Here is a 26,972-nt window from a genome sequence, read left to right as displayed (position 1 = left end):
GCCTTTCTCACACACCTTTTCTCTTCTTAGCTAAGTAAATCTAGTTCATTTGTTTGACTGGCTGAAGAGTTTTCTTATTTATAAAGGTAGAACTGCTTATATTTCTCCTGCCTTTTTCTTAAAAACAACTTCACAATGAACAGTGAAATTTCTCATTTTAGTACAATGAAAACTTAACCATCTTTCTCATTTAGACTGTATTTGTTTATGTTTCATCTGGGGGGGGGGGGATCAGTCACATCCCTTTAAAGAATTTATAATGTTTAGTTTCTCGGTTTTGCTTATTTATTGACACAAAGTGGGGAAACGTTTTCCTCCACTTGGAAAAATTTCTTCAGCAACATCTATTGAATATCTCAGTTCTAGAACAATTTGTGATTGATGTATACATGTATGTAATACGTGTGTATCATATCATAAATACTAGCTAAAATGTCATTCAGCACTTAAAACAGGAGTTCCTGTCATTGGTGACAAGGTGAATGGACCTCGAGGATACTGTGCTATATGAAATAAACCAGGCACAAAAATTGTATGATCCCACTCACTTAAAAACAAATCTAAGCTAGAAAAACTCTAAGAAGGCAAATGTAAAATGTTGGTTGTCAGAATCAGAGAGAAGAGAAGGCAAGAGATATCACTTGCAGAATACTAAGATGCACTTAGGCCAGATGAGGTGTTTCTAAGCAGCTAATTTGTAATATGATGAGCATAGTTACCAATTATTCCTAACATATTTGAAATTTGCTGAGAGTGGATATTATGTATTCTCAGAGCCTTCACCCTACACACACACACACACACACACACACACACACACACACACACACACACATTCAATATGATCATTGATCCTTAAGGCTTCAGTATATTTCTTTAGACTTATTTGAAGATACTTTGTGTAAATTCTACATCTAAAACAATAAAACCCTACTTTCGTCTTTGGGATCAGAATCCTGAAGTATTTGTGTTCACCAATAAAAGAAACAATTCAGTCTGTTGTACTTTCTCTAAGAAATTCAATGCTGCACTCTATAGCTAAACTTTATATGGTTGTGGGGGGGGAAGGAATCAATATAGACTTTGTCTAGAATTTCAGGGTATGATTTGTAAAGTTATGAGTTTTCCAGAAATAATGTAAAGTGAGAACATTTTTCTTAAATGTGGAGATACTCTGTGTAGAACAGTTTATTGAAAATGTAAAACGACATCTATTTCCAATGGGGAAACACTGCCCAAATCACGGAATAAACAAAAAATAAAAGAGGGACAATTAGTAATCCAAAGGACAGCTGACCTTAATCATGATCTAGTCTGACAATTAGTAATTAGCAAGCAATTCTATTCCAATTGTAGAACCCCAGGACTTTGAAGTTACCATAACCATAACCAGATCTCATGACCATTTTACCCACAGAATTCTCCTAATTTTTTCCCACTGGATTTGACTTCTTCCTTTAGGAACCTTTAAGTGCTTTGATAGTATATTACTTGACAATGAATGGAGCAAATGTTTCTTCAGTCCTGTCCTTTCCATGAGAAATATTTTTCTTTTCTGTGTATTATCTTCAAAGTCATTGACAGTAAATTCTAACCAGATAAGAGAAGCCAAATCTCCCACTTCTCAGACGCTAAGAACAACTTCTTCCCATTATCCTCTCTTGTCTGCAGTGAAGTGATGCAATCCTTTGCACTTGTACAGTTTGGGGATTAAAGATACCACCTTCATAGCCACATCTGTACAGTCTACAGAAAGCCTAAATAAATTGCATTTATGTAAATATTCTCTTTTTCTTGTTCTCAACATGTGTGTATAAAAATCCAGCTGCTGGGATAGTAAGTTTAAAATTAAAGAGCTGCTAATTAATCCCCATAATAGGCCAATGTATGCTAGTGTTGTTTCTGCATAATACATAACATCCACAAAAGCTCTCATATCTCTTTAATATAGAAGACTTCTATTTCACACTAGTACTCACTCCCTATAGTCTGTGCTTCCTATTTTAATCTCACAGTACCTCTAAGCTTTGTTCTGCAGATGCATTTTCCACCTCTTTATAGAAATATCAGTAATTAGTTTAACTTCTGCATATATATAAAATATAGAGTTAAATATGTAGAAAAATGCTTAAAATAGTCTCTAGAAGTCCCTGAGATTGTTTTTTGTTTCTTTTCTAGACCTAAATAATAAAGCCAATGACTACATAGCACAAATATGTAACACATTATGAGTTTCTTGATTTAAAAGTTTATGTTGATTACTGAATCCTTTGGACTGTACAAAAATATCAACCTTATAACTATAAGTTTCTAAAATTTACATAGAAGAGTAGCCAGAAAGCAGTAGTAATTTTCAATATTTTAGAACTTGAAATATGTTTTATCTTATTGAATTTTAATTTTTATTAATTCCAAACTCTACATTTGTGTTTACAGTCTCCAAAGTCACATTTTAACACTAAGGAATAAATAGTGACAATTACATAGTGGGATAGCAATGCTCAAGTAGAATCTACAAATTCATTCTCTCTGTATATTCTGTAGAATTCTTACAGAGAAAGAGTTACACACTCAGAGGTAAGAATTTCCACTGAAAATCCAAAAAAACTAAAACAAATTTTTCTTTTCATAATAGCAAGAAAGAAAACACAAAAAATGTTTTCTGTACAATGAATACCTCAACAGTTTTAAAAGAATTATTGTCTCAACTATAAAATAAATTTCTAAATATCCTATATAATCAAACTGGACAAATACAATATTCTTTTAACAAAGGGACATCTTTTATATTTTAAGTATACCTGTGGTGATGTATTATGTCCCCCAATATACTGTGTCCCCCAGTAAAACTGATCTAAGGATCAGAGGAAATAGCCAGCCACTAGTGTAAACATAGAAGTCATAACACACACCTCCAATCCTATCATTCAGGAGGCAGGGATCTGACTGGATCTCTGTGAGTTCAAGGCTACACTGGGAACAGAGCTAGGCATGGTGACACATGCCTTAAATTCCAACACTAGTTAACCATATATGTCTGGAGGTATGTACAGACAGACAGGAAGTGACAGAGCTGGGCAAGAGGAGGAAGTGATGTAGCTGGACAGAGAGCAAATGAGATAGCAGAACAGAAAGGCATATAGGCGTGGGTATATAGGAAGTAGGTCTCTTTGGAGACTGAAGTGTTAGTGATGTGAGATTATCTTGTGGCTTTTCCTATTCCTCTGATCTCTTGGGTTTTCACCCCTGTATCTGGCTCTGGGTATTTATTTAATGAGACAATTTAGCCATTCATTTACATGTAACTCATACTATATAATATGTTCAAACATACTCTTTCAAACAATTACCCACACATTTTACTGATAGCTTGATTTTACTCTAGACTGTAAATCTGTGATAAAATAACAGATTCTGTGGTCCTCAAGAACTGAATCATTCTTAAAATCTATTTCTAAAACTATTTTTCTTTTTCCTCATATCATATTGTCTCTTTTCTTTCTTCTTTTTTCCCTTTTATTAAACATGGATTTTTTTTCTCATACACTGTAATCTGAATACAGTTTCCCTCTCTAATCCTCCCAGATTCTCCCAGCATCCTCTCCCATTGGATCCACTCACTTTCTTTAGAAAATAACAGGCTTCTGGGAGATAATAAGACATCATAAAATAAAGTATCAAAAGATGAAACAAAAACCATCGTAAATTTCAACACACAAGACAACAGAAAAATAAAAGAGCCACAATAGAAGGAACAACAATCAGAGACCCACTTATTCCCACATGCAGAAGTGTCATAAAAGTACTAAGCTGGAAGGCATAACGTTTATGCAGAGGATTTGGTGCAGACCCATGTAGGCCCTGTGAATATTAATATGAGCTTTTCTCAGCTGTTTCAGAGGGCCTTGTTCTGGTGTCCTCTAATCCATGCCCCCAGGCTTCAGTTTCATTCCCTGAGATCTGAGAGGAGTGATGTGATGGAGACCCTAGGTTTTGGGATATCTGGTCTCTTGTTCTTGGTCACCCAAGCGGTGTCAGGAGTGTCAGGTATGGGTTCCATCTCATGGAGTGGGCCTTCGATCAAATCAGACTTGGTTACACCCCCAAGGTCTGTGGCACCATTTTCCTGGCATATTTTGCAGGCAGGATAGATCAATGGTTTTGTGGTTGGCCTGGTGTTTCCATTCACTTTAGGTAACTTGCAGAGGACCTTATCATGTGAAAGACACTAGAACATGCTGATGAAGGAGGCACCAGCTTGACATCTCCACATTCGATGAGTTGTGTGGGTGTTGTCTTCAGCAACAGGGCCTGGCTGCCGTCTGTGGAGAGCAACCCATTGTCTTGTCAACAGCCAGGATTGCTTGGGACGTTCCATGTCACCCTTCCAGCCAACAGCGCAACTGGATGAAACCTAATCCCAGTACTGAGAGCTTTATTTAGTGACCAGAGATGGCCAGCTGGGGTTCCCTCTCCCTCATTATTTGGAGACCTCATTAGGATTGTTTTTATATATTATAGGAAGTTTCACTGCACTAGTTTTCCTCTCAAATGCCCTTCAATTCTAGCTGTCTCTCTCCTCATCCTCTCCCTCAATCCTGACTTCCCTCCCACTCCCCACCTGATCCTCTGGTTCTCATCCCTCTCCCCCCACCAGCTCCAGCTCATCCACAAAATCTATTGTTATTTCCCTTTCCCAGGGAAATCAGTGTGCCCCTCCTATTCACTTCCCCAATGTCTAACATCTCTGGGTCTGCAGATTATAGCTTGGTTATCATTTATTTAATGGCTAATATTCATATGTAGGCAGTAAACAAATACAGACCATATTTATCTTTCCGGATCTGGGTTACCTCACTCAGGATAGTTTTTTTCTAGTTCCATCTATGTGCCTGCAAATTTCATGTTGTCCTTTTTTTTAACAGCTGAGTAATATTCCATTATGTAAATGAATCACATTTTTCTTATCCATTCTTCCGTTGAGTGACAGCTAGGTTGTTTCCAATTTCTGGCTATTATGAATAGCATAGCAGTGAACAAGATTGATCAAGCATCCCTATGGTAGGATAAAATATCCTTTGGCTATATGCTCAAGATGATATAGCTGGACTTTAAGGTAGATGGATTTCTGTCTTTCTGAGGAACCACCATACTGATTTCCATAGTGACTGTACAAATTTGAGCTCCCACCAGCAATGGAGGAGTATTCCCTTTGCTCCACATCCTCACCAGCATGAGCTGCCACTTGTGTTATTGATCTTAGCCGTTCTGACAGGTGCAAAATGGGATCTCGAAATAGTTTTTATTTGCATATCCCTGATGGCTATGGATGCTGAACATTTCTTTAAGTGTTTCTTGGCCATTTGAGATTCCTCTATTGAGAATTCTCTGCTTAAATCTGTATCCTGTTGTTTTTCCATGGGGACAGCAGTTGCACCTGAATCTATGACTGTTTCAGCCAATAATTGTGGCTCTACAGTTACTGGCCCGCTTCTCAAATAGAGATCTGACAGGAATTTTACATCCTGATGGCTCTGCCTCCTGCAGAGTAGTTCTAATTAAATCTCTATCTTTATATTTATTAATAAGACTTGGGAGTCAGAGGCTGGGGTGAAAACCTGATAGCTCAGAGAGGTTGAGGAGCAACTAGCTGACCTTCTCTCTTCAAAGGTGTCTCTGAAAAGGGAGCTTCCTTGTGCTCTGTCAAATTAAAAACCCGCCACACTTAAAGTCCCTCCTACTACTTCCTGTGTGTCTCTATCCATCTTCCAGTTGCCTTCTGATTCTCTATGATTATTTTCTGTCAACTAGTTGCTGGCTCTGCCTCCTGACCCAAGGTTCATTTTATTTAATTAAGGCAAATACAAACTCAGGGTTCACAGTGTTAGTGAGTATCTCTTGTCCTTTTATTTAATTGTTGCTGCCTTTTAAGCCATATAGGTCCTAATCAGTAGCTGCAATTACACCTCTACCAGCAGCGGTTAGGCCACAAGGGCCTTACCCGGGAGGGAATTCAGTTCCCTCAGACACTGACTCTTTCAAAGGTATGAAGGGAACTTAACTGAATCTCTGTCCCTCTAAAGAACTCAAGATTCAAGCGTTAAGGTGGAATTCTGCTCTTCAGGGAGGCTGAATAGCAAGTAGCTCACATCCTCTCCTTGTTCACATCCTCCAAAAAGCCCTCCTGCTTCTCCTTGCCCCTCCTTAAAAACCCTTCTCCACCTGGCTCCTCCTACCACTTTCTGTCAGCTAGTTGAATTTTATTTAATCAAACATATCTTTGCATCATTAAACAAATGTTCCAGAGCATAAACAAAAGTAACACACCTTAAAATAATATTCTACAACAAATATCCCACAATGGTATCCCATTTTTTGGTTGGATTATTTGGTGTTTTGATAGGTACTTTCTTGGGTTCTTTATATATTTTGGATATTAAACATCTACCAGATGTGCAGTTGGTAGAAAAAAAAACATTTCCCATTCTTAGACAGCCACTTTGTCCAAATGACAGTATCATTTTCTGTGCACATAGGTTTATGTATTTATTCCTAGGTCTTGATTTCAATTCCATTGATAGCATAGTACTTGAAATTTTAAGCATGTTTAAAACTAACTACAGAAACTTTAATATTCAAGTAATATAATCTTTAAAATAATGAGTAATAACCAAAGGAAGAGACAATATATGAATAAATACACAAGTCCATAGCTGAGTCATAACATAGTTTAGATTCGAATCATCCACAGTTGGAATTGCTGAAATGTCATCTAGGCTAACAAACAAACATAGGAAGCAGGTTTATTCTGCAGAAATCTGAGGGCTTAGGATGAATGATACAAGATGGAGCCTGTCAGCCTGCAGGAGGTCAGGAAAAGAAGAACACAAAGCAAAGGAAAAAAACTCAGAAAGTGAAACAAACCAAAGACCAGAATCATAAAATGCAGCAAAAACAGAAAGAATGGATTATAAGGTGAAGTAAATCCTTCACTCCTTAAGATCTCTAGAAAAGAGCTCGTGGCTTCTGAGTAGATGGAGAACCCAAAAAAGATGAAGTTTTCCCCTCTACAAGATACAGTTTCATGACTTCCCTCAAAGGCATAGACTTTTCACAGTGCTTGATGATGCTATCTATGCCACCAGAGGAGAAAATTAAACATCAATATTACCCACCATTGTAAGCTACAGCAATGCCTGCCCTGGCAAGACAGGCCCACTGGCACAATAGCAGCATGAATGTTATGAGAGTAACTCACCACTTTCAAACTGGACTGAAATCCCACTTTCCAAAATGAAACCCATACCTGGAGCCATTATCAAGCCTCATAGCTACACAGGGCATAGGGCATAGGGGAAACTTACTACTAGTTTTTAAGTGGCCATATTATTAAACTAACTCCTAATGACTTACTGTTATGTCTGTTGATTAATGCATCTCCCAACCATAATCAGAGAATCTTCGTTTTGCAGTAGATGGTGAGTCACACAGAGATCAACAACTGGACAAGACACAGAAAATAAGAAATGACAGAAGGCTTAACCCTAAGTAGGACCTATATATCACACATCTTCCCCCCAGGGCTCATGGATCATCACAGAAGTTGGGGGTAAGAAAATATAAGAGCCAGAGGTGGTGAATGACCACAAGGAAACAGTGTCTTCCAGATACGACAGGGCAGCTGCACATATGAACCCATAGAGGTTGCAATAGCATGCACAAGACATGTGGAAGTCCAAGCCAGACCACATCCCAGCACAGAGAGGCCAAATGGGTAAATAGTCCCACCCCTAGCTGTGGACCGATTGGCAACTGATAGTTGGGAAACACAGTTGTATCTAAGCGTGTAACTCCTGGTAAGGCATGTGGAAAGCCACATATGCAAGAATCCAAGCAGCATAAGCTGCTCTTGATGAGTTATCAAAAAGGGTACACCAAGTTGGGTATATAGGGAAGAGCCGGGGGATCTGGGAGACTCAATATGATCAAAACATAGCATACAAAATCCTCAAAGAACTAATAAATTTAAAAGCTCAGAAAACAAAAGAGGAGCATAGCATTTTAATAAAGACTTAAACTAAGAATTATACCATGATATGCAAGCAACTTTGTTAAGGTTGGAATTTGTGTGTGTGTGTGTGTGTGTGTGTGTGTGTCAGATGCCCTTTACTATAGTTTGTCAAATAATGTGAAAGCAGATGGGGGAACGTGTACCTTTTCATTCCTTTTCTCGAACTAGCATGAGGAAACTCTCCCCAAAGTCAACAGCAACTGTATGCCAGCAGCTAATGTTGACCCATGGTAAGGTGGGTCTGGACAATTTCTAGACATTGCTGTCTAGTAACAGTGAGTGTGACGGTACGTTTTTATGTGTACAAATGTCACTGTCAACTTCCACTTGCTGCTCTAAATCCCTTTGGCGTCTGCTTTGGTAACAATGTGATACTTGTTCTCCTTTAACAGAGAGCAAAGAAAGCAAGGGCAGAGGACAGTCCCCAAGCGTCCCCACAACTGTGTGTGCAAACACGGAGCCTCTCTACTCCACTGCCTTACCCAAGCCCAGTTCCACCAGGTCAGCTAGAAGATGAACTGGCTTCACCAGTTCCTTTTAAAAATCTGCTTATCAGAATCATTCACTTGGAGAGTGGAGATCTTATAAGAATTGTATTCTCTGAGCAGTGAAAGTAAGTAGTGCATTTAGTCTTTTAGAAAGAAGTGGTCTCTTCCATATTTAGTATTACTTTTGGAGATTGTTTTCATTATTGTCCTTATAAGTGATGTGCATACTATTGATTTTAGAAGACATGATGACATTTACTTTTGGGATCACTTCCACCTGGACTCCACCAGAAAAATCAAGCAAAACAGTAGGTGACTTGATTAGTTATCATCCCAGGTTTCCAATGAACTCTCATTCACAGAACACATTTCTTTTTATCAATTCATGAGTGAGATTAACTGATGGAATGAGTCAGAGGGGCATATCCCATAATACCAAAGAAGCAGAAAGCATTAATATATGACTATACTTGTGTCTTTTAAACTACAATTAATATTTTAAATATTTAAATTAAATGGATGAAAATGGAAACTTAATACTTTGCTTATAATTTTGTTAACTTATATACTAAAATAGCACAATTAAAACTTCAAATCTGCCCATATTTGGGAAAATATATTTGTTGCAAAGAGCTTGAACTAGCTTGTGGATTCAGTTTCAAAGATGACAGCAAAGAATCCTAAGAAGTACCCTTAGTTAAAACTAAATGTAATTCTACCAATCTCCAACAACTGCCTGAAAACAAACACACTGAAAGATAGCATGTGGTATTTTCATGAATTTATTAGTTTTAATCACTCTCTCATCCATCCAGTCTATAATTTTGTGATTGAGTTTAAACAACATAAAATAATACAAGTTCACTAGGAACTACTTTACAACAGTTATAATTCTACTCCATTGGTGTTTATTGGCTTGCTTATTTATTCTTTAAGGGTATGCACATGTGCCATGGTTTGCAAGTGGAAGTTGGAGGCCAACCTGTGGAAGTGGCTCTCTTCTTCCATCATATGGGTTTTAGGTATCAAACTCAGTTTATAGGCTTGGTGGCATTTACCCATTAAATCATTTCCCTCCTCTAATGTCTAGAATCCTTTTTATCATTCTAAAATCACTTGGCTCTTTGAGTCACTGTTTATTCTTTTAATGTAAAACTTCAAAAATATTTACCCTAAGGTTCAACATACAACGATATTCATATGTTAGGGTTTTGTTAATTTTACTTGCATATACAGTCTTATTGAACTCATATGCCTCCCATTGGCATTTTGAGACAAGTGGCCTTGACTACACGATTTCATCAGCTGTCTCACTGCAGAAAATCCACAAAAATAAAGAAACATGGTATCAAGGGATGCCTTATATAATCGTCCTAATGTACTCCATAACCCTATATAGGCACACACTAATTCTAGTTTATACATATTATGCATTTAAATGTGTGGTTTTCATGATTACAAATGAAAAGAAATCTCAAGGTAATAATAGGAAAGATCATATTGCAATGGAACATAAAGCTAATAAAAACATAAAATGATGGTTAGCATCATTAGTATCAGAAAAAAGTTGCCATGTGATGTAGCAATTATACCTCTGGTACATACTCAAAAGACATAAAACCATGTCCACCAAAATACTTGGGATGCAAATGTTCATAATAGCTTAAATTTCCGATTAGATCTGAGATCCACTTCAGAAGAGGGAATTCATATCCTGTAGTATAAAACCCAGTCAAAACTCCATAGCTAATCTAGTCTTAGGCTCTAAGAGAGAAACTTCTTACTGTTTAGGTAAATTGTCACAATGCCAAAATGCCTTCTAAATATTTCTATTTATACCCATGGATAAATGCTACTCTGAGATTCAGTCAGGGAAGCATCTTTTTGCAATGGATAGCAATGAATGCATAGGTGCATGATTGCACACGATACTGGAGCTAAGTGAGGGTTGAGTGCTCAGCTCCAAAAGGAATATTTAAATTACCCCCCTCTAAGGCTCAGGTTTTTAGGAGCTGAATAATGTGGATAAGGGCTGTGAAAGGTTATTCTCTGGACATGGCACAAACATTGCAGACATGACTTCTCAGAAGCTATAGCCGCCTACAACAGACCTACATGAGACTGGGTCTGTCAACCATTGTGGATCGGGAATGAGTTTTTAGGGCTCTGTGTCTTCCTGCTGAACTACCAGCTACTGATGGATTTTGAGGGAGGGCCGGTCATTGTTTCCAGTTGGGTACTCATTGAGAAAACTGCTAGGCTCCAGTGGACAGTTCCAAACTCATGGTCACAAAGATAACCCTGGTTAAACTCAGTAAATCTCGAAAACACGTTTGAAAAGAAATTGAGTTGAGGGATGAGATGAGGACTAGAGAGGGTGGAAAATTTCAGATTTCAGGTGTACTTTATATGTGTATGAAATTTTCAAAAAACAATTATTTTGATTTTTTAATTACTTTATAGGATTTCTAAATTTTTTTTGTCTCATATATAACATCCCAAACTCAGTTTCCCCTCTTTATCCTTTTCCCAGTCTCTCACCCTCTCCCCTATACCAGAGATCCACCCTTCTTCTATCTCCCATCAAAAAGGATCAGACCTCCCAGGGACAGCAACAAACAGCATAATATGCTACTAATATGACATATACCATCACATCAAAGCTGGACAAGGCAACCCAGTAAGAGGGGAGGGTCTCACAAGTACAGACTACCCCCATACACTCTGTTAGGACTCCCAAAAGGACACCAAGCTACTCAGCCATAACATATATGCAGAGGACCTAGCACATATTCCTGCAGGCTCCCTGATCTCTGTTAGTAACCATGACTCTCAGTCAATTGATTCTGTGGGGCTTGTTCTCCTGGTGCCCTTGACCCCTCTGGTTCCTCAGGTCCTTTCTTCCCCTCCTCCACAGGACTCCCCTAGCTTCACCTAATGTTTGGCTGTGGGATTCTGCATCTTTCAAAAAAAAATTAACCAAAGTTTTTAAAGGCATTTCTCATAATAGCTTAAAAATGAGAATAGGACAACTTCCCTTCTGGACCAGAGGTGAGTGCCTGGGTCTAGCCCGGACCCCATCCCTGGCCACCAGCCACCCTGGGAGGACCTGCCCAGCTTGGCGCCGGGTTCTGGCCACCGGGCAGCTCCCCTTCTAGCCCCACCGGGAGGGATCCCCATTTCCAAGCCCCTGGCAGCCCCTGCAGTCTCTGCGCCCTGCCCCCACGCCCATCTGCCCAAGACCCCACCCACTTCCTGAGACTTAGAGACCGGCCCCCAGCTCCCAGCCTGTCCCCGACTGCCATTCTGGACCAGAGCTTGCCCCTGACTTCCCTTCTGGACCAAAGAGTTGGACAAGAGAACTCCCTTTTGGACAAGAGAGAGAGTCTTCCTGAGTCTGTCAGCTCTTTGTGAAACAAGTCCACTGATAAGACCAAGAAGGAATCACAAGGAGATGGGCAGACATCAAAGCAGAAGTACATACAGCAAAATGAAGAGCAATACAGCATCACCAGAACCTAGCTCGCCTCCAACATCTAGACCTGAACACCAAAAATTGGAAGAAGCAGAAGAAAGTAGCCTTATGAGTAACTTCATGAAGAAGGTAGAGGCTTGTGTAGAGGAAAAGACAAGAAAATTGGAAGAACGCTGTAAACAACTAGAGGAAAGGGCAAACAAATTAGAAGAAAACAATAAAGTCCTGGAAGAAAACATTAAAATCCTGGAAGAAAACAATAAAGCACTGAAAGAAAATCATGAAAAAGCAATGAAACAAACAAAGGAAACAGTCCAAGATCTGAAAAGGGAAATTGAAAAAATGAAAAAGACACAAACAGAGGGAATGCTGGAAATAGAAAACCTGAGTAAAAGATCAGGAACTTCGGATGCAAGTATAACCAATAGAATGCAAGAGATGGAAGAGAGGATTTCTGGCATTGAGGATACAGTAGAAGAAATAGTTCCATCAGTCGAAGGAAACACTAAAGCCAACAAAGTCATGAACCAAAATGTCCAAGAAATCTGGGACACCATAAAAAGACCAAACTTACGAATTATAGGGATAGAAGAAGGTGAAGAATACCAACTCAAAGGCACAGAAAATATATTCAACAAAATTATAGAAGAAAACTTTCCCAACTTAAAGAAGGAAATGCCTATGAAGATACAAGAAGCCTATAGAACACCAAACAGACTAGACCCCCAAAAAAAGTCCCCTCGACACATAATAATTAAACAACTAAATGTACAGAATAAAGAAAGAATATTAAGAGCAGCCAAGGAAAAAGGCCAAGTGACCTATAAAGGTAAACCCATCAGAATAACACCCGATTTCTCAATGGAGACTTTGAAAGCCAGAAGGACCTGGACAGATGTAATGCAGACACTAAGAGACCATGGATGTCAGCCCAGACTAATATACCCAGCAAAACTTTCAATCATCATAGACGGAAGGAACAAGACATTCGAAGACAAAGCCAGGTTTAAACAATACCTATCCACAAACCCAGCCCTACAGAAAGCACTAGAAGGAAAATTCCAACCGAGGGAAGTCAGATACACACTTGAAAACACAGGCAATAGATAAAGCCACAACAGTAAACCCCAAAGAAGAGAAGTACACACACACTACCACCAAAAATAACAGAGATGAAGAATCACTGGTCATTAATATCCCTTAATATCAACGGACTTAATTCACCTATAAAAAGACATAGACTTACAGAATGGATACGAAAGCAGGACCCATCCTTCTGCTGCATACAAGAAACACATCTCAAATTCAAAGATAGACACTACCTAAGAATAAAAGGCTGGGAAAAGACTTTTCAATCAAATGGTCTTAAGAAACAAGCAGGGGTAGCCATCCTGATATCCAACAAAATAGACTTCAAACTAAAATCAATCAAAAGAGATCAAGAAGGACATTACATCCTCGTCACAGGAAAGATCGACCAAGATGAAGTTTCAATTCTGAACATATATGCCCCAAACATAAGGGCACCCACATATGTAAAAGAAACATTACTAAAGCTTAAACCACATATAAAACCCCACACATTAATAGTGGGAGATCTCAACACCCCACTTTCACCACTGGACAGATCTCCCAAATCGAAACTTAACAGAGAAATAAAGGACTTAACCGATGTCATGACCCAATTGGACCTAATAGATATCTACAGAACATTCCATCCTAACAAGAAAGAATATACTTTCTTCTCAGCACCCCATGGAACTTTCTCTAAAATCGACCACATACTTGGCCACAAAGCAAATCTCAACAGATACAAAACAATCAGAATAACCTCCTGTGTTCTATCAGATCACCATGGTTTAAAGCTAGATTTCAACAACAACAAAAACTACAGAAAACCTACAACCTCATGGAAACTGAATAATGCTCAACTGAATCACCAATGGGTTAAGGAAGAAATAAAGAAAGAAATTAAAGACTTCCTAGAGATCAATGAAAATGAAGACACCACATACCCAAACTTATGGGACACTATGAAAGCAGTGCTAAGAGGGAAATTCATAGCACTAAATGCCCACATAAAGAAGTTGGAGAAATCGCACACTAGTGAATTAACAGCACATCTGAAAGCTCTAGAACAAGAAGAAGCAAAGTCTCCCAGGAAGAATAGACGCCAGGAAATTATCAAAGTGAGAGGTGAAATTAATAAATTAGAAACTAAGAGAATAATACAAAAAATTAATGAAACAAAGAGTTGGTTCTTTGAGAAAATCAACAAGATAGACAAGCCCTTATCCAAACTAACCAAAAGACAGAGAGAGAGAATCCAAATCAACAAAATCAGAAATGAAAAGGGGGACATAACAACAGACATTGAGGAAATCCAGAGAATTATAAGGTCATATTTCAAAAACCTCTACTCCACAAAACTGGAAAACCTAAAAGAAATGGGCATTTTTCTGGATAGATACCACATACCTAAGTTTAATCAAGACCAGATAAACTATTTAAATAGTCCAATAACCCCTAAGGAAATAGAAACAGTCATTAAAGGTCTCCCAACCAAAAAAAGCCCAGGACCAGATGGTTTCAGCGCAGAATTCTACCAGATCTTCAAAGAAGAGTTAATACCAATACTCTCTAAATTGTTCCACATAATAGAAACAGAAGGAACATTACCAAACTCCTTCTATGAGGCTACAATTACCCTGATTCCTAAACCAAACAAGGATGCAACAAAGAAAGAGAACTACAGACCGATCTCCCTCATGAACATTGATGCAAAAATACTCAATAAAATACTGGCAAACAGACTCCAAGAACACATCAGAACAATTATCCACCATGATCAAGTAGGCTTCATCCCAGGGATGCAAGGGTGGTTCAACATACGAAAGTCCATTAATGTAATACACCATATAAACAAACTCAAAGAAAAAAACCACATGATCATCTCACTAGATGCAGAAAAGGCATTTGACAAAATCCAACACCCCTTCATGATAAAAGTCTTGGAGCGATCAGGAATACAGGGAACATACCTAAACATAATAAAGGCAATATATAGCAAACCAACAGCCAACATCAAATTAAATGGAGAGAAACTCAAAGCAATTCCACTAAAATCAGGAACGAGACAAGGCTGTCCACTCTCCCCATACTTATTCAATATAGTACTTGAAGTTCTAGCCAGAGCAATAAGACAACATAAGGAGATTAAGGGGATTCAAATTGGAAAGGAAGAAGTCAAGCTTTCCCTATTTGCAGACGACATGATAGTATACTTGAGTGACCCCAAAGATTCCACCCAGGAATTGATAAAGCTTATAAATACCTTCAGCAACATAGCAGGATACAAAATCAACTCAAAAAAATCAGTAGCCCTCCTATATACAATGGACAAAGAAGCTGAGAAGGCAATTAGAGATACATCACCCTTCACAATAGCCAAAAATGACATAAAATACCTTGGGGTAACACTAACCAAGCAAGTGAAGGACCTATATGACAAGAACTTTAAGTCCCTGAAAAAAGAAATTGAAGAAGATCTCAGAAAATGGAAAGATCTTCCATGCTCATGGATAGGCAGGGTTAACATAGTAAAAATGGCAATCTTACCAAAAGCAATTTACAGATTCAATGCAATCCCCATCAAAATACCAACACAATTCTTCACAGATCTGGAAAGAACAATACTCAACTTCATATGGAAAAACAAAAAACCCAGGATAGCTAAAAGAAACCTGTACAATAAAACAACTTCTGGAGGCATCACAATCCCCGACTTCAAGCTCTACTATAGAGCTACAGTAATAAAAACAGCCTGGTATTGGCATAAAAACCGACATGTGGACCAATGGAATCGAATTGAAGACCCTGACATTAACCCACACACCTATGGACATATAATTTTTGACAAAGAAGCCAAAAGTGTACAATGGAAAAAAGAAAGCATCTTCAACAAATGGTGCTGGCATAACTGGATATCAGCATGTAGAAGGCTGCAAATAGATCCATATCTGTCACCGTGCACAAAACTTAAGTCCAAGTGGATCAAAGACCTCAACATAAATCCAGCTACTCTGAACCTGCTAGAAGAAAAAGTAGGAAATAGTCTTGAACGCCTTGGCATAGGAGATCACTTCCTAAATATAACACCAGTAGCGCAGACACTGAGACAAACAATCAATCAATGGGACCTCTTGAAACTGAGAAGCTTTTGTAGAGCAAAGGATACGGTCAACAAGGCAAAGCGACAGCTTACAGAATGGGAAAAGATCTTCACCAACCCCACATCTGACAGAGGACTGATATCCAGAATATATAAGGAACTCAAGAAATTAGACATCAAAAGGACCAACAGTCCAATTGAGAAGTGGGCTTTAGAACTAAACAGAGAATTCTCAACAGAGGAATCCCAAATGGCTGAAAGACATTTAAGGAATTGCTCAACTTCCCTAATCATCAGGGAAATGCAAATCAAGACAACTCTGAGATACCACCTTACGCCTGTCAGAGTGGCTAAGATCAAAAACACTGAAGACACTTTATGCTGGAGAGGATGTGGAACTAGGGGAACTCTCCTCCACTGCTGGTGGGAATGCAAGCTTGTACAACCACTTTGGAAATCAATATGGCGCTTTCTTAGAAAATTGGGAATCAATCTCCCCCAAGATCCAGCTATACCACTCCTGGGCATATACCCAAGAAATGCTCAATCATACCACAAGAGCACTTGCTCAGCTATGTTCATATCAGCATTGTTTGTAATAGCCAAAACCTGGAAACAACCTAGATGCCCTTCAACTGAAGAATGGATAAATAAATTGTGGCACATATACACAATGGAATACTACTCAGCAGAGAAAAACAACGACATCACACGGTTTGCAGGCAAATGGATGGATCTAGAAAAAATCATCCTGAGTGAGGTAACCCAGACTCAGAAAGACAAATATGGTATGTACTCACTCATAGGAAGATGCTAGATGTGGAACAAGGATGACTAGACTGCTACTCACATCACCAGTGAGGCTACCTGGAAAACGGGACCCCAAAAAAAGACACGGAGAAATGGACAAGATCTACATGAATAGCCTGGTCATGAGTGGGAACAATGAAGGGCGACAGTCGAGGGAAAGAGTGGGAGATCCTAGCTGGATCAAGAAAAGAGAGGGAGAACAAGGAATAGGAGACCATGGTAAATGAAGACCACATGAGAAGGTGAGAAGGGGAGGAAGCAGAGAGCTAGGGAGGCCCACGGAGATTCACAAAGATACCCCCTCAAAAGACTGCTGGCAATGGTCGCGAGACGGCAGGAACTGACCTACTCTGGTGATGGGATGGCCAGACACCCAAATAGTGGTGCCATAAACCCCATCCAAGGACAGAGGAATCTGAAGGCAGACATCCACGGCTGGGCCCCTGGTGGAGCACTGGGAGTCTAATTAGTGAGTAAGAAGAGGATTTATATGAGCGAGAATTGTTGAAGCCAAGGTTGGATAAAGCACCGGGACAAATAACCAAATGAATGGAAGCACAGGATCTATGAACCAAAGGCTGAGGGGCCCCCAACTGGATCAGGCCACCTGAACGGGTGAGACAGTCATTTGGCTTGATCTGTTTGGGAGGCAGCTGTGCATTGGTGCCAGGTCCTGGGCGCGTTGCATGAGTTGGCTGTTTGAATCCTGGGACTTATGCAGGGACACTTGGCTCGGTCTGGGAGGGGGGAATGGACCTGCCTGGACTGAGTCTACAAGGTCAACCCCGGTCCTCGGGGGAGACCTTGATCTGGAGGAGGTGGGAATGGGGGGTGGGCTGGGGGGAGGGGTGGGCGAGAGGGGGAGAACAGGGGATTCAGTGGCTATTATGTTGAACTGAATAGTGTTATAAAATAATAATAATAATAATAATAATAAAAAAAAAAATTCTGACAGGTCAAAAAAAAAAAAAAATGAGAATAATTAAATACATGAAATTTGGTACACCCACAGAGTTGTATATAATTTAGCAACAAATAGAAAATAATTGATTCATATAATAGCCTGACAGAACATTGAAAACATACTAAAATAAAAGAGCACAGTAACAAAATACATTTTGCATGAGCCTATGTGTGTACGATGCCACAAAAGCCAAAACAATAGAATCAGAAGGTAGATACCAGATTGCAAATGAAGGACAGAGACAGATAAAAGAATGACTATTAAAGGGTTCATACCATATAATCTTTTGTAGATATAGCTGAAAATGTCCTAAGGCTGAACATAGAGATGACGCCATCTGTGAATACACTAAAAGCTATCAAATTGTGGGACTGTAATGAATAAGATGTACTGTGAACTCTTATTGCAGTAAAAAAATCACTTCAAGCTAAGTACAAATAATATTACAAGCAAAACAGTTATCACTATTCAAACTGTATCTTGAATTTTTGTGACAATGACTTTATAGAACTCCTTACTAAATGCAATGAATGCAAGCCAATAAAACCAGCACCATCAAATTCCCTTTGTCCAGTGTTTAAGCAGTTTCCAAAGCAGAGTGTCATTTTTCACAATTACATACTTCAGTTCAAGAAAATTATAGTTATTCTTTATTATGGAGCATTTCAGACAACCCTAATACATAAAGGTTATGTTACAAAATGATTCCTCCAACTCTTCAAGTTGTTTGAAAAGAAATTAAATTTTTAACTTGAAGGTGGTGACCCAAGACTTCAACTGTAGCACTCAGGAGGCAGAGACAGGCAGATGTCTGAGTTTGAGGACAGCCTGGTCTGCACAGCAAGTTCCAGGACAGCCAGAGAAACTCTCTCTCAACTAACCAAAGAGAGAAAAAAGAAAATTTTAATTTTATAATAACTAACTCATAAACCAAATATCAAGCAATATAATAAAATATATAATTGTCCACGGTGTTGCTCTGGGAATAAAGAGTGTGTTTGTGATGAAGATATCGGGTAATTTTGTGTAGTATGATGCAGGTGTCTATGTTTACTTTTTGGGTAGCTTCTTCACTGAAAAGAAGGCCAGATGCCTTTGGATATATTAAAGAGCATAAACTAATATAAAAATCCACTTAAAACACTCAAGTCAATTGGAACCAATTTATACTGACATCCCATTGAGTCTCTCCTACTCCTGTTCACTTTTGATTAGGGTGATACAATGTAAGAAAAGCAAGCTGCAGCTGCATCTATAATATACAGTGTACAGCATGGTGCCCTGAAAGCTCTGTCCATTTAGGGGTACACCTCAGCTTCTTTGGTCTGTCTTTCAGTGGACAGAAATGGATCCGTTGACACAGCTGCTCTGTAGAAGAATGCATTGTGCAATCTACATACCTCTCCTTCTAATAGTAGTTTGCATTATTGAAGGACTGCAGTCAGTGTGACTTATTCAGAGCTAGGCAGAGAAGACTGCATATTTATGAGTAGATTGTAAATGTGTCTGAGGGGAATAACAGCTTTCTCCCTCTATCTCCCTCTGTCTCTGTTTGTCTCTTTCTCTGTCCATCTCTGCCTTTGCCCTACATGCCCCCGCACATAGTTTAAAAGGCTAAAAAGAAGTCAGGATCGCAAGGATATATTAATGATAACACATTTTGTTGTAAGATGGTCAGTTAGTGTGTTCTTCCCCAGGGAAGACCATGGTCCTCAGATTTCCTTAGTTGTCTTTAGGGCTCATGCCCCCCGAGTTTTCCCTCTTCCATGTTGTCATGTCTATTGCTTTCATCCTTGTTCAGGTCATGTTTATGGAGTCATGCTGAGCGACTTCAAGGGTGTAGCTTCTGATATTTCTAGAAGATACTATCTCACAGCAAGCTCCCTGTATATATATATATATATATATATATATATATATATATATATATGGATATGGATATGGATATAGATATAGATATAGATATAGATATAGATATAGATATAGATATAGTAATACATGTTACAGTATATATGATATGTTATATATAACAAAGAAAAAGAGGCAATGAATTTGAAAGAAACCAAGAGGGCATATAAAAAGGACTGGAGAAGGCAAATGGAAGAGAGAAATGATAATTTCTATTGCAATATCATAGAATTTAAAATATACATTTTTTAAAAGATAACATCTTCAATCCCATGGAAAACTGAGTAATGGGAGATACTGAAATGGCGAAAGAGAGAGAGAATACATTCAAAAGCAACACTACTCAACAGTTTAATAAGCATCCAGCTAACAGTGGTGAATAGTTTGCTTGGGTATACCTGGGATCCAGAGTAAATGTTAGAGTTATTAGGCAAAACTTATGAGGTGATTTTTTTAAACATCCTTGGGGCTCTATATCCATCCTTCCTACCTCTACCTCAGTAGTGTCCTCTGCCCTCCTATCAAGTCTCTTTTTTAGGCTTGATGTCTATGTTAGCTTTCATACAATACTTCAGGAAAACAAATGATGAAAAGAAATATTTATTTTGCCTAGAGAGCTGGGAGTCTGAGGTCAGCATCAGTTGGTCCTGTTGCTTTGAGTGCTGCGAAAAAACTGTGGATTATGGAAGATGTGACAAATTTTTTTAGTTCAGGACAGAGGACAAAAAGATGGGAAAAATAGCCTGTGGCCCAGGAATCTCCCAAGGGCATGCTTTCAGTGACCTATCACCTTCCCATCAGGCTTCAGTCTCTTAGGAGTTAAACATCTCCCAACTGTGAACTAGAAACCAAGCCCCTAACACATGGGCCTCTGGGGACACATGTTCAAAACTAGAGCAGTATCGTCGTTAGGGGACAATCTAAGCTTCCAGAACAAAAAGATAAAAAACTATGATGACAAGGAACTGAAGTTTACTTGATAGAATGAGGGCCAAGATAACTCTTAAAAATACTTCATTTCAAATGACTGGCTGACCATCAAACCTAGGACAAACTGCTGATACTTTAGAGAAGGAAACCCCTTACCTGATTCAAGCCAGAGAGCCCTTCTTTGGCTCCACGCCACATTTTATGTACACAGTCCTATCATCCTACATGGGCTAGTGTGGGTCTAGTACTTGATTGTGAAGATTTACATATATATGGAATGTAGACACTGTAATAGACTCTAAATATACAAATATAAATAAAAGGTATCTGATGTCTTGCTTCAGGTAGAATGAAAGCAACAAAGCAGACAGAATAAATCAGAATAACATATCAAGTGATGCAGGTCCACAGCAGAAATAATGTCCAAAAAATTTTTAAATTTCTGGACTCCTATCTGGCAAGATGCAGCATTCTTTGTTTCCTTAAAACCTCCTTGAGTATCCCATAGGTAGCATTTTCAACACGTTCTACCTTTTATCACTGTATGCCAGCCCCCAAGGCAAACCAAATGTTCTTCCTTCTTTTTTCAGAACATGACAAATGCTAGCCCTTGAGTATTCTCAGTCATGTGGCTCACTGTCAATTTGTACTGCACTTTACTCCAAATAATTTCATCTTGCTTCTTTTGATAAAAAAAAAGAAAGGCAGGAATAAAAAAAATATCAAATATCACCCTTTTGTACTGGAGACTCATACACTTAAAAAAATCCAAAGTTATATTCCAAAAAGTCTATAGATCTATTTGTGTCGCAAGAAATGTATATTTTCTATATATCAAGCTAAAAGCCAGCTTCCAGTTGGAGCCTCTATAGTACTGTTGCCAAATACTGGTGATATAAGCCCTGCATACGCACAGCACTTATAGATTCTATATAAATAAACACAACCAAAGTATGTTAAAGCAATGGGTTATTTAATTGAAGGGTGTAAAAAGAATAGTCAATCAACCAAACAAAATTAGTGGGAACTCATGAAATTCAGATCAACAGCTCTGGAGCCTGCATGGAACTGGACTAGGCCCTCTGCATAGTGAGACAGTTGTGTAGCATGATCTGCTTAAGGGGCCCCCTGGTGTAGGATCAGATTCCATCCCTGGAACATGAGCAGGCGATTTGGAGCCCACTTCTAGGATAGGACAACTGGCACAGCCTTGAGGCATGGGGAGGGGCTTGGACCTGCCTCTACTAAAAGTAGGCCTTACCCATAGGAGGCCTTACCTTCTTGTAGAAGGGGATGGGGGGATGGGATGGGAGGGGGAGGCTGGAGGGGCAGGAGAAGAGAAGAGGGGTATGTAAAATGAATTTAAAAATTTGTTAATAAAAAAGAATAATCATTAACTTTATAACTTATATTATTTATCTCCATATATGATATTTACTCATATATGATAGCTATTATAAGCATTTTAACTTAATTCCATATCATGTACTCCATAAAAGTCCAATGACTCTTTATGTAAGTAAGTGACCTACAGACTCTCATATGATCTGCTTCCCCCTCAATTCCTCCTCTCTGTATATCTACCCTCTTAGTCACAGTGTAGTAGTCTTGCTAGACATGGCACTGATCCTCAAGGAAAGTAAGTTCAGGTCTCTGCAATCATTGTTCTTTTTCCCTACAGTATTCTTGAAGATATTGGTCTCTGTTTCCCCGCCATGCTGTCAATGCCTTCTCAGTTACGTGAACAAACACATGGAGTCCCATTCAGATCCTTTTAGAAGTTGGAGTGCCCATTGCTTACCGCCATTAGTTTTGATTGAAGAAGTACGCATATCTACCTTTCCTTTATCCACATAGCCAATCTCAGGTCTATGGAAATGCTTCTCTATTGGCCATGCCAGGTTAACTCAGCCAGCACCCAACCAAGAGAAGCTAGAAAATGGCACACCTATGTCCAGATGGGCACAGCTTTGTACCTGAGCTTTCACTGGTGTATCTGAAGTGCCCAACTAATCCAGACACCTTCTGGCTGATCACAGTGTTGTGACTCACTTACTACCTTCCTCTGAAAACAATTCATCTCCCAAGTTAAGTCTTATGACCAACATCCATATCCCGGGTGGGACTATGGAACCCACCTGAAGTCTATACTTTGATGGCCACACACCAAAACACTCCATATCTCTTCCATGTTGCCATAGTTTAACTCTGCAGTGGTTGTCATATTTTGCTTATTTTATTTCATTTTTTTATCCTAGTAGCATATAAATTCATAAGGTTGGGAAATACTTTTACTTACAGCTACATTGTCAAAACTTCAAAACTGCTTACATTTTTTGTAGCTAATAAAATATGCACTGCTGAATGGATGAGCAAGTGGAATAGGATCATGAGTTATTTTATCGGTCTTTTTAAAGAATTTCATTTTTCTTGAAACACTAGGAACCCATAGTCTAGATTATTTTCCTCGCAGCAAAGAATGATTCTGTTAGAGACCACTATGTACCGTGGTCTTTGGAGATGCCTCAGTTTTTGAATGTTGCAAAAGTAAGCCCATCAATAGACTCTTCACAGGCTTAACAGATTTTTCTTTCTAAGTTTGAATCTTGTTATGTTTTAACAGCTCTTCAAATTTCCTTCTAGCTTTCTTAATAAGTTTTTCTCCCTGAACCTAGACCTTAAAAGTCCATACTGAAAGTATCAATGTAAAAATATAGGTACCTTAATAGCAAGAATAAACAAAGAAGGACATTTTATAGCTACAGAATGATCAACATGGGCATTATTCTTCTTGTATCAGATACAATATTTAGAAGGATTCTAGAAGTTTCTAAAAAATTGACTGCAAAGTAGGGTAGAGTTTATTTTACTACAGAGGCTCCATTTGCCTGTAAAGTCAGCAAATGCGTGTAGCCTGAATCTGAGTTCCCTCATTAAGGAAACACTGCAGTCAAACATGACACATGAAAAATATTCAAATAACAAACTATGAAGACCCTGGTTGACTTGTAGCCCCTTCCGTGTGCATGTTCTCTAACAGTCCTCAGCCTTGATGAATGTTTGCAGAAAATGGTCTTTATTGTCAACCACTCTCCACAAAAATGACTTGGGTGATTTGCTTCCTGCTGCATTAGAAAGTCAGAACGAATTTGAAGTTGCATGCCAACTCGGCGGAAGCCTTTTCATTAAAGCAATAGATAAAGTTTGATTTAAGTTTTTTCCACCCCTAAGGAGAATGTTGGGGTCACGAAAGCCTGCTGCCTGCTCCATTAAAAATAAAAAAGTTTTCTAAAAAAAAAAATCTCAAACACATCCAAATGCAAGCCTTGCAAATATGCTCCATTCTAATTTGGGAGTATATAATGAATACACTTCTTTAGAGCTAGCGTTTAATGCCATTGCTTTTATGGTTTATGATGTAACATTTGTTTCTTTTTATTCAACAGAAAAGGTCAATGTGACTAATAATTAGAACTATGACTCTGAGAGAAGAAGCCTATAATTAGACTATTTTTCAGCAAATAATAAAGTGTCAGAAAAGAGAATGTGAATCTTTGGTGTCAGCAAAACTGGTTTATATATGAGGAGAGAAAGTTATTCATTTATGAAAATGCACAATGAGGTAGCCTCCATCCAGTAGCCTGACTCCACAAGTAAATGTTCATAAACGCACAATCTGAAATTCCCAACATTTGCAAGTAGTAGTTACAGAAAATTCAATTAAAATTATGACTTGATAACTTCAAATCATAAAAGTAGTTGGTATATAAAAGCATGTTAGCCCATGGTTTATCTCAACTACTAGCATCTCCAATTAAGTTGGGTCCCCCACTGAACCTCAAAGGTCTCTAGTTTAATTCCAAACAGAGTTCTTATTTCCACCTAAACTCCCTAAGTCTAGTATTTACCATTTCATTCCTATTGGCATTCTGGTTTTATGTACTTCCGCCAGAATTACATAATAAGCTCCACTTACATCATTCTAAGCTTTTTATGGCTTCTTCAAACTTCTCAAAACTCTTCATGGAGATGAGCACCAAAGGCTTCTGAAACATTGTCATGTTGTCACAGCAATGGCCCCACATTCTGGCTGCCATTAGTTTTTGCTGTTGTTGTTGCTGCTGTTGTTTTTAATTTTGGGGATTTTTTATCACCTTTCATTATTATGATAAAATACCTGATTGAGCCAACTGAACATATAAAAAATGTTATCAGAGATTTCATGCCAAGGTCACCCACTTCTTCCAGCTAGACCCCACTTTTCATATTTTCTGTTATCTCCAAATAGCCATTTTCTTATGAACTTGCTGATTGTTAACTCATTGATGATATTGAAGTTCTTGAGACCCCAGTTACTTCCTGAGATGCCACTAATCTGATGAACAACCCTTTAATGTGTGGATATTTAATTCATTTTTCTAAAGCAAATCAAATTAAAAGTATAATTTTTATGAATAGACCATATTGGCGGTGTCAGCATTACACTATGAACAGAGTCCATCCTTCAGCAAATATGTGTACACTGAGGATGTGACTCACTGAATGAATGATAGCATTCTGCTAAACCTTCTACCCAATGGGGACTTCTACTTTTCCTCCTCCCCAGTCTCCAACCTCATGATCTGCCACTCCTAGATTTGTAGCTAATGATAAATATCACATATGATGAAAAATTACATCTCTGTCTACCTTGTTTTTTTTTTTTTTTTTTTTTTTTTGCAGACAATGCCCTATTCCCTTCTTTTCCACACAATGTTTCAAGTAGACTCTTACCCATTTCAAAATTGCCCCGTATCACTTATGGCATTCATTCTAAAGAGACATCATGGCACTTAAACAAACTAATCTTTCAAATATTATAAATAGTTAGGATATTTTAACATATCTATATGAATGCATGAATACATCCCCATACATGATACACATAACCTATAAACCACATTTATAGTCATTGGTCTGGTCATACACATTTACTGAAAGTCTGTATTGTACCAGACCCCTTATAATTGCTATGAATGAGATCATTCAATATACTTTTGAATGGCCTTTGAAGAGACTACATTATGGACCATTCATCACAAACTGTAGCCATTCACCTTTGTTGAAATGTATACAAAGGAATGAAGTAACTAAAAACAACAAAAATGCAGACAAAAATATAAAATTACATTATTTTGTGTAAATATAGTTAAGCCAACCCTACTCTTGTCACAAAATCAAGGAGTCGTTTCAAACTTCATTAACATTTAGAAAATATAAAAAACAATAATTATTGGTGCTAAAGTTTTCTGGTATTTTGAGAATAAAGAATGTGCTGCATATTTCCCCTGAACTTTAAACACAGCAGCTATTACAGTTACAGAGTGTGAGCCACTGAGAGTCACATTCTAAAACCACAACCTGTGCACAGAATTGGAGGAAACAAAAGATGGGTAGTGGGTGGGAAGAAACTAAGACTTTCACTTTCTCCTTTGCCACTTAGAGTTAAAGGTACGGCCATGGACACTGATATATCGAAATCTTGCTTTATCTGTTTGTAAAAATGAAAGAATTGACCTTAGTGATTTATTCTGGTCAGAGGCTAGGTTTACATATTCTAATGAAAAAAAAACAAATTATTGAAATTACACTTTTACTACATTTTAAGCTTCCTTATACACACACATATACATATGCATGCATGCGTGAGTGTGTACACACACACACACACACACACACACACACACACAGAAAGAGTAAATGGCTTTGAGTAGTGACTTTATAATCTAATACAATGAAGATCTTTGAATGCTTTGCAAACTCAGAAAACAATAAAGTTACAAAAAATATGTATAATATTTTCCATAGAGCAAAAGGATTTCCAAAAATGTTGCATGCTGAATGACACAATTTTTCTTATAAGACCTTTAGTTTTCAGATAAATTCACATTGCCCTATCAAAACAGAGGTGAATGTTTCAAGGTATTCATTTTTTTCTTTGTCTACTTACATGTACTTCGAACTATGTGCTGTTTATGCAGGCTAGAGATAATTAGAAGAGTAATAAATAATGAGCTTTACTCAGCAGGACTTTGACCACACATTAAATGAAATTGTTAAATAAGGAAAGTCCATAAAAATAATAGGGAGACCAAAGGGAAGATTGTTAGAGGTGG

Source organism: Peromyscus maniculatus, chromosome 18, assembly GCF_049852395.1.
Source record: "Peromyscus maniculatus bairdii isolate BWxNUB_F1_BW_parent chromosome 18, HU_Pman_BW_mat_3.1, whole genome shotgun sequence".
Classification (NCBI taxonomy): Eukaryota; Metazoa; Chordata; class Mammalia; order Rodentia; family Cricetidae; genus Peromyscus; species Peromyscus maniculatus.
Note: the sequence above shows the minus strand (reverse complement) of the source record.